The sequence below is a fragment of the Dermacentor andersoni genome, chromosome 3, assembly GCF_023375885.2.
Source record: "Dermacentor andersoni chromosome 3, qqDerAnde1_hic_scaffold, whole genome shotgun sequence".
Lineage (NCBI taxonomy): Eukaryota > Metazoa > Arthropoda > Arachnida > Ixodida > Ixodidae > Dermacentor > Dermacentor andersoni.
This window is the reverse complement of record NC_092816.1, coordinates 136637001-136644473: the sequence shown is the minus strand read 5'-3', so window position 1 is coordinate 136644473 and position 7473 is coordinate 136637001. Positions and strand designations below refer to the sequence as shown.

General features: G+C 43.8%; 1 long non-coding RNA gene across 1 annotated transcript; it reads right to left on the bottom strand.

The window, feature by feature from the left end:
- Nucleotides 1-1883: 1883 nt before the first annotated feature.
- On the bottom strand, nt 1884-4980 carry LOC126525190 (uncharacterized). The gene is made up of 3 exons (XR_011893090.1): nt 4911-4980; nt 3146-3225; nt 1884-2162 (listed from the first exon to the last, which is right to left on the bottom strand). It is a non-coding gene; the product is annotated as an uncharacterized lncRNA (long non-coding RNA).
- Between the last annotated feature and the right edge of the window lie 2493 nt (nt 4981-7473).

The window sequence follows — 7473 nt, the reverse complement described above, 5'->3', positions numbered from 1 at the left end:
TTCCTCCCACGTTGAAACACCTTCCTTATTCATTGCATTATTTACCGAGAAGCGTCATTCACCTTCTACGTTTGCAGGTATATTTTGCACGTTGCTTTGACTGCATCACGCAATGTTTCTGGTTTGATGGCTGCAAAATTTGGAAGAAAGTGAACTCACTTGGAAGAAGTTGTTTAACCATGCCACATTCGAGATATGTTTTAACCTGCGAAAAAATGCTAGTTTACGTAAAAGCGCTGTAAATTGCACCTGTTTTGGCTCATCTGATTTTATCATAAAAGGCACATACCACCGTAATGGGGCATTACTGTAGTATAGCTTTAGGAACATGTCTTTTTAATATCAGAAACTCTGCGCGAATTCAAAACTTCTCGCATAGGAAACGTCAGGTATATTGGTTAGGTCTTTTCAGTTATTGAGGCTGATGAAAACGCATTTCTTCAGTATATATTACTAATGACATTGGAATTTTTGCTGGAAAAACAAAGTTGTCTTAACTCAGAAACGCTAGTGCGGTAAAGCGAAATATCGAACACAGAGTGAGAATGATGTAAGAATTGTATTAGTGAAAATACCTGGGTGTATAAAGAAGCGTTGCTGTGTAGTGAATTGTTGAAATTTGTTTCCCATAGAGTGACGCGACCAGACAACACCTGTCGCCGACAGACAGGGCTAATGCTCGATGTCTCAAAATTGTGGATAAAAATTCCTTAAATCAACATGTCGTTTGAAGACGAAATGAATAAGTTCAGGAATTCCACGTACAAATATCATTGCGATGCTGGCTGTACCACCTTACTGGCAGGGCGATTTCTACGAAACAGTGGGTCATGGCCATGCACGCTGTAAGAACAGCGTAAGGTCCTAGTGTTTTTGCTGTCCTTATTAGGTAAGAAGATGGACATGTGTGTCTCAATAACTTTGTTGGCGCAAAATAGCAGCCCGAGCTTCTGGAAACTGCTGCCACCGTTCGCTAGGCTGTGTGTTACGGTGCTGCTGTTCGCAAGCGAAGTTTCAGCGCTGCATGCCCATGTCTGGTGAACTATATCCTTTTTTAACGCGATCGTGTTAAGGAGCTCGTTGTCGCAGAAAAGCTGGTGTCGTCGGGGGTGGCGGCGTTGGCCGTGAGCAAAAAATGACAGAACGCAATTCCTAAATAAAAACAACTTGCGAGATGGGCTGGGTGGGAATTGAACCAGGGTCTCCGGAGTGTGAGACGCTACCACTCCGCCATGAGTTCGATGCTTCAAAGCGAGAGAAAAGCGCCTCTAGTGAATGCGGTGTTGCCTTAGAAACGTGCCGTAGAAAGTTATACTGCTGTGTATATCGGTAATTATGAGCATGTAAATTACAGAAGTCGCACTTAAACGCGTAGCGAAGAACGTTCCCACACACGAAGAGCCATCTTTCGGCAAACGCAGAAGACCCCCTCTACGCAATGTACGACTCTGCCTCGACAGCTGGCGCGCCAATCGCCCGCTTCTAGAGGACGATCCCATTGAGGCGTCAGCCCCATGATCGCATGGCGCGTCGCGGCCCGGCTGTGCGTGCCGATCACGACGTTTGGCTCGCGTAGATCACTTCTCCCTCCGAGACACTGATTTCCCTAGTTCGTTCCGCTTGCTCAGGCGCACGTTTCGTCTTTGTGTGACTCAAGAACATGCCGAGTGAATGAGTGGGCGGTGCGAACGGGGTGCGATAACGCTATCGCGTTCTACTCTTGAAGGCGAAACTCAAGCGTCCTCCAATTTTTGCTACAGTTGCTCCTGGGAATTAAAGAAATGCTTGAGGACACGCATTTCGTACGTATTTAAGATAGTACATCTGTGAACATTGCTCTACACTTTGGAAACAGTGTGCTATTTAAACAAAGAAAGCCAGAATACAAGCAAAGCCAATTTATTTCGAAACGATTCTGTTCAGTGACTTGAAACCACCACCCAGCATTTGGTTAAATACTGCTGGCTTTGGTTGGAAGAAGCTGCGTATGCGAAGGCGCCGCTAGCCATCGCAGCGACCGGACTGGCCACCGCAGCGAGCCGACTCGCCGGACATTGCAGCGCTGTCCAGGCGGGCCTCGGCAGCTCCTTGTTCGCTGCGGGCTTCGCCGTCACCGCATCTTCCTGACTCGGAGCGGCCCTCGCCACCGCAGGCTGACGTGCCTGGTCAAGGAAGAAAGGCATCAATTTCTATCTTGAGACGTAAAATTCATTAGGAAAACGATTAAGTCTTTGGACGCCGTAACGAAGAAAGATGTGAATGAGTAATTGGGCGTTTTTTTCTGCATTCATTCACGCATTCACCCGACGCGCATGCCTAGCGTTCACTCGCTGCTGTGGCTCAGCGGCCAGGGCGTTCTCCTGCCGAGCACGATCACGCGGCTTCGATTCTCGCCCACCGCGGCCATGGTATAGTGTGGGTTAAATGGAACAATGTACATGGACAACGAGTTTGCAACCCGGTTAAGAACGCTGTAGTACCCGAGTATGGCTTGTCTCATATCACCAGAACTGCTTTTGCACGTTAGGCGCTATGAATTAACCGCGCCTACTGTTCAGTGAAAGATTAAGCAGCTCCATGGATCCATAAAAAAAAGTGAAGATTTCATACATGTCACCAAAGTGCAAGTAACCTGCAAGTTTCGTGTGCATTTTACATGTTCTCGAGCATATGGAATTAAAATCGTTTAATATAGTTGATACGAATGTTTTAATAATTTCTTTCCTTGAGCTAGAGCATGGCCTTCTGAGGAAAAGTGGTCAAAAACAAGAAAAACATGCCTTCGTTGAAATAATGGTGCAGTAGTAGCACGATGTGTGCTTTGGAAAGCGACTGCCAGGCCAACACAGCCAGTAGGGTCACCATGATGCGACATGATTATGGATGATGGCCGTGTGTGGCGTGAAGAGAAGCCTACTCATAGGCCGCAATTCGGATCATGATGACAAGACAATATCCACCATGGTGATGCGTTTCTCAATGAAATATGGTAGTATGTGCCGAAAGAACATCATTGCTGGAGGCAGCAGTAATATGGGCTAGCGGATGCAAAAATGATAACCCTTTACATGGCTTTACAGTTGAAGTTACTGTAAAATGGGAATTGCGACATAAAATGATGTAATGCAGTGCTATTTATACAAACCTGCAACAAGTAAAGCGCAAGCAGCCAGTACTGCGAGGATGCCCTTTGCGTTCATTTTGCCTTGATGTGGTAGGGGACACCTGTGAAAAAAGAAGCCAGTTTTTATTTCTCAAAGAATTCATTTATCCCTAGTTTGTACTGAGTTTGTAGCCTTCATCAATGAACATAACAGTCGTATTCTATGTTGGAATACCACAGCCGAATTTTTGCCAACAAAACCGCTTAATTCGAGCAGTTATATAAATAACGTCTAATGCCCGTTCTTAACGACACATTTTAATCGTTTCAACTGCAGGTTTCAACTCGGAGTCACATTTCGTTGTGATAGTGTACCATGAAATAGCTGCATATCACGCTCATTTAACGCTTTCGAGCTGTACAACAAGTATTTGATGCCTAAGTCACGACTAATGGCAGACAATACACGCTCAGTTTGATGAGCGTTTATGTAACTAATTTCCTACAAAATAGGAACAGAATGCCGCTGTTCAATCTTTCTGTAAAATGGGGAAACATTCTGCATGGTTCTTGAAGCTCCTGTTTACAATTTGGAGAGCTTGATTAAGCATTTACTTTTTATCTACCACAGTTTCATTTTATCGGTACATTGCAGATAAACGGGCACTGCACATTTTTAGGTGGTGACATCTTGGTGCGTGCGGCAAATGGGGAACATGGCTGATTACGACAGGATAAAGCTTTGCAGTTTATGAATTAGTAACTTACAACAATTTTTTTCATTATCGTACACTAAACGCCGCCTATACGTCAACCAAACCTTGTTCCCCATTTTGACCAATTTTAAACTATCGGTTACGTCTACCACATCGAGAACACTGGTGAGGTTTACCACACATTCGTGTAAACTTCAAGCCAAGGCTAATTAGGCTTTGAGGAGTCACCCGCAAATTCCACAATTATTCACACAACTTTAGGTTTTCGCCGAATGTCAAACCGAATGTCAAATTTACAACGAAACGAGAACTAACAGCTATATATATTTATAGGTGCACACTGAAAAACATTGCTTGTAAACGCATGTAACAATCTTCTGAATGAACTGGGCTAAGCAATTTTCGACAAACGCTTTCTTTATCGAAGATGCACGTGCAAACGCAGTGTCGTTGCCAGGTTTAGTTTACCCACTGGAGAGACCCTACACACTTCGCATAGGACCTCTACACGAAGGTTCCAAATTAACCCACAAACTGTAAACTTTTATGCAGGCTACCTGTTACATGTCACCTACTCTATCTAAAATAAAGACGTTGAAATGTGCTAGTTGTGTAAACTATTGGAGTTTGGTTTTTCAAGTACTCAGGGCCAGGTTTAGAGACGTTTCTAGTAATCGACGATACAATCAGAAATAGAGTGTTCATGAATGCTTACTCAGTCCCTTAATTAAAAATACACTTCAACATTATCCCGCACAGCAACCCTCACCGTGCCCCCAAATCCATCTGAACTTAAACTGGATCCATCACGTTCTTCTCTCAGGGACTGGAAAACATATGTACAAGTTTTTAGAGCGCTTCTAGTCGCACGTACAATTTCCCTACAAAAGCACCGTGGAAAGCTTAGTGGCATTACAACATGTAGCTGCTCGTGGGCATTGTTGAGCAGTGCTCCTGTTAATGTAGAGTTTTGCTACTTCATGCATTCAGCAGGCTTACAAAAATAACGGGCACCTTTCTTAGCTTGGTAACATGTTAGAATATAGAGAAAAAACCGCAAATTTTACGCCAGAACTGAAGCAGGCACTCACCGTCTGTAACTTCCAAAAGTCGTTGTTGAAACCTGGATCAACGCTGTTGTGCGAAGTTCTTTTATACGAGCTGTCCAGGAAAAGAAGGAACGAAAGAAGAGATGACGAAGTATGGCATAGAATTGATTATCCAATAAGAGAGCGCCGTTTGTTTAACATAGAAAGGCGACAAACAAAAAAAAAGCAGGCTTGCTGCTCTATCATTGGCTGCACAACCTCAACAAATCATTCACACGTCAGGTAAGGGAAGCTGGTTGGTCAAAGCTGGCGCCCTGTGCCAAGAAAGCCCTCGCGAAGCGGCGTGAGTCATCAGGATATACCTTTTTATAGTGAGAGGAAGTGGAAAGGAGAAAACATATGGTGCAACATTGGAAGGCTTGGGCAATTGAACTCAGCAAAGCTTCTTTTTTTTTTACGCGTATACGGACAGGAAGAGCCCTAGAATGTTCTGTGTCTAAATATGGAGCGTACGTACAACGCCTGCTCAGCGGATTGTTCCGTGCCCAACGAAAACATTTCGGAGGCTTTTTATACTAAAGCCCTTTCTGTGGGTGCGAATAAATTTGTTTCTGAATACCTCATGAATTCGTATTAAATGAATGTCGCTAATTCGGTATCTAAAGGAATTTTCTGTACATCATATGCACAAACTATTGTTCCGTTACTAGTGCTGGCACTAACATCGGTGGCGCTATTGCGAAGTTTCGCCACTGAAGCTAGTCTTTAATGCATCTTTTGCCAACTTTCTAATGGTCGCATCCAAAGTATTACCTGCTCGCTCCATTTCAGAACATTGTCAATTCTTTTTACCGTTCCACGGAGCATAGTTAAGGATCCTATAATTTGTTCTGGAGTGTGGATTCGACGCTCTAGTAGTTAATTATGTACCTCACGAAAAAAGAAAGACATTTCTTTATCATAGAACAAGGTGTAGTTAGGGCATGCGAAGTGATATTGAATTGAATGTCAAAAGCTAGCTTCAGTCATGTTATCTAGACTCGGAAGACAGGGCAGAACGATTGAATTGCACTTACAGGAGTATATATGAGAAATGGATAAAAATACCGATGAATAATTCCCCGACTAAAATATTTTAGAGCATCAATCTCAGTGCCTACTGAAAAACTCTGGCATTTATTTCTCATCCTCCTGCAGAAGCCATAGCGACCAGCACGTCTGAGCCATCCCTATAATGTTATCCATGTTGGTTTTATTTTGCCTTGGAGATGTGTGACTGTCGAAACGTTTTAGTAGCCTATGATCTACAAGTACAATGTGATGGTATAGCACCTTGACATAGAAAATGATTTCCTTATAGTAATTTGGTCACGCCGACATATTGCATCTCAGTCGTCTTAGATCTTTCCGCATTTATCATCATCATCATCATCATCATCATCATCAGCCTGGTTACGCCCACTGCAGGGCAAAGGCCTCTCCCATACTTCTCCAGCTACTCCGGTCATGTACTAATTGCGGCCATGTTGTCCCTGTGAACTTCTTAATCTAGTTCCGCCCACGTAACTTTCTGCCGCCCCCTGCTACGCTTCCTTTCCCTTGGAATCCAGTCAGTAACCCTTAATGACCATCGGTTACCTTCCCTCCTCATTACGTGTCCTGCCCATGCCCATTTATTTTTCTTGATTTCAACTAAGATGTCATTAACTCGCGTTTGTTCCCTGACCCAATCTGCTCTTTTCTTATCCCTTAACGTAACACCAATCATTTTTCTTTACATAGCTCGTTGCGTCGTCCTCAATTTAAGTAGAACCCTTTTCGCAAGCCTCCCGGTTTCTGCCCCGTATGTGGGTACTGGTAAGACACAGCCGTTATACACTTTCCTCTTGAGGTATAAGGGCAACCTGCAGTTCATTATCTCAGAATGCCTGCCAAACGCACCCGAGCCCATTCTTATTCTTCTTATTATTTCAGTCTCATGATCCGGACCCGCGGTCACTACCAGTCCTAAGTAGATGTATTCCCTTACCACTTCGAGTGCCTCGATACCTTTCGTAAACTGCTGTTCTCTTCCGAGACTGTTAAACATTACTTTAGTTTTCTGCAGATTGATTTCTAGACCCACCTTTCTCCTTTGCCTCTCCAGGTCAGTGAGCATGCATTGCAATTTGTCCCCTCAAGGCAATATCATCAGTGAATCGCAAGTTACTAAGGTATTCTCCATTAACTCTCATTCCCAATTCTTCCCAATGCAGGTCTCTGAATACCTCCTGTAAACACGCTGTGAATAGCATTGGAGAAATGGTATCTCCCTCCCTGACACCGTTCTTTATTTGGATTTTGTTCCTTTCTTTATGGAGGACCACGGTTGCTGTGGAGCCGATATAGATATCTTGCAGTATTTTTACATACGGCTCGTCTACACCCTGATTCCGTAATGCCTCCATGACTGCTGAGGTTTCGACTGAGTCAAACGCTTTCTCGTAATCAATCAAAGCTATATATATATGAGGGTTAGTTATATTCCGCACATTTCTCTATCGCCTGATTGATAGTGTCAATATGGTCTATTGTTGAGTAGCCTTTACGGAATCCTGCCTGGTCC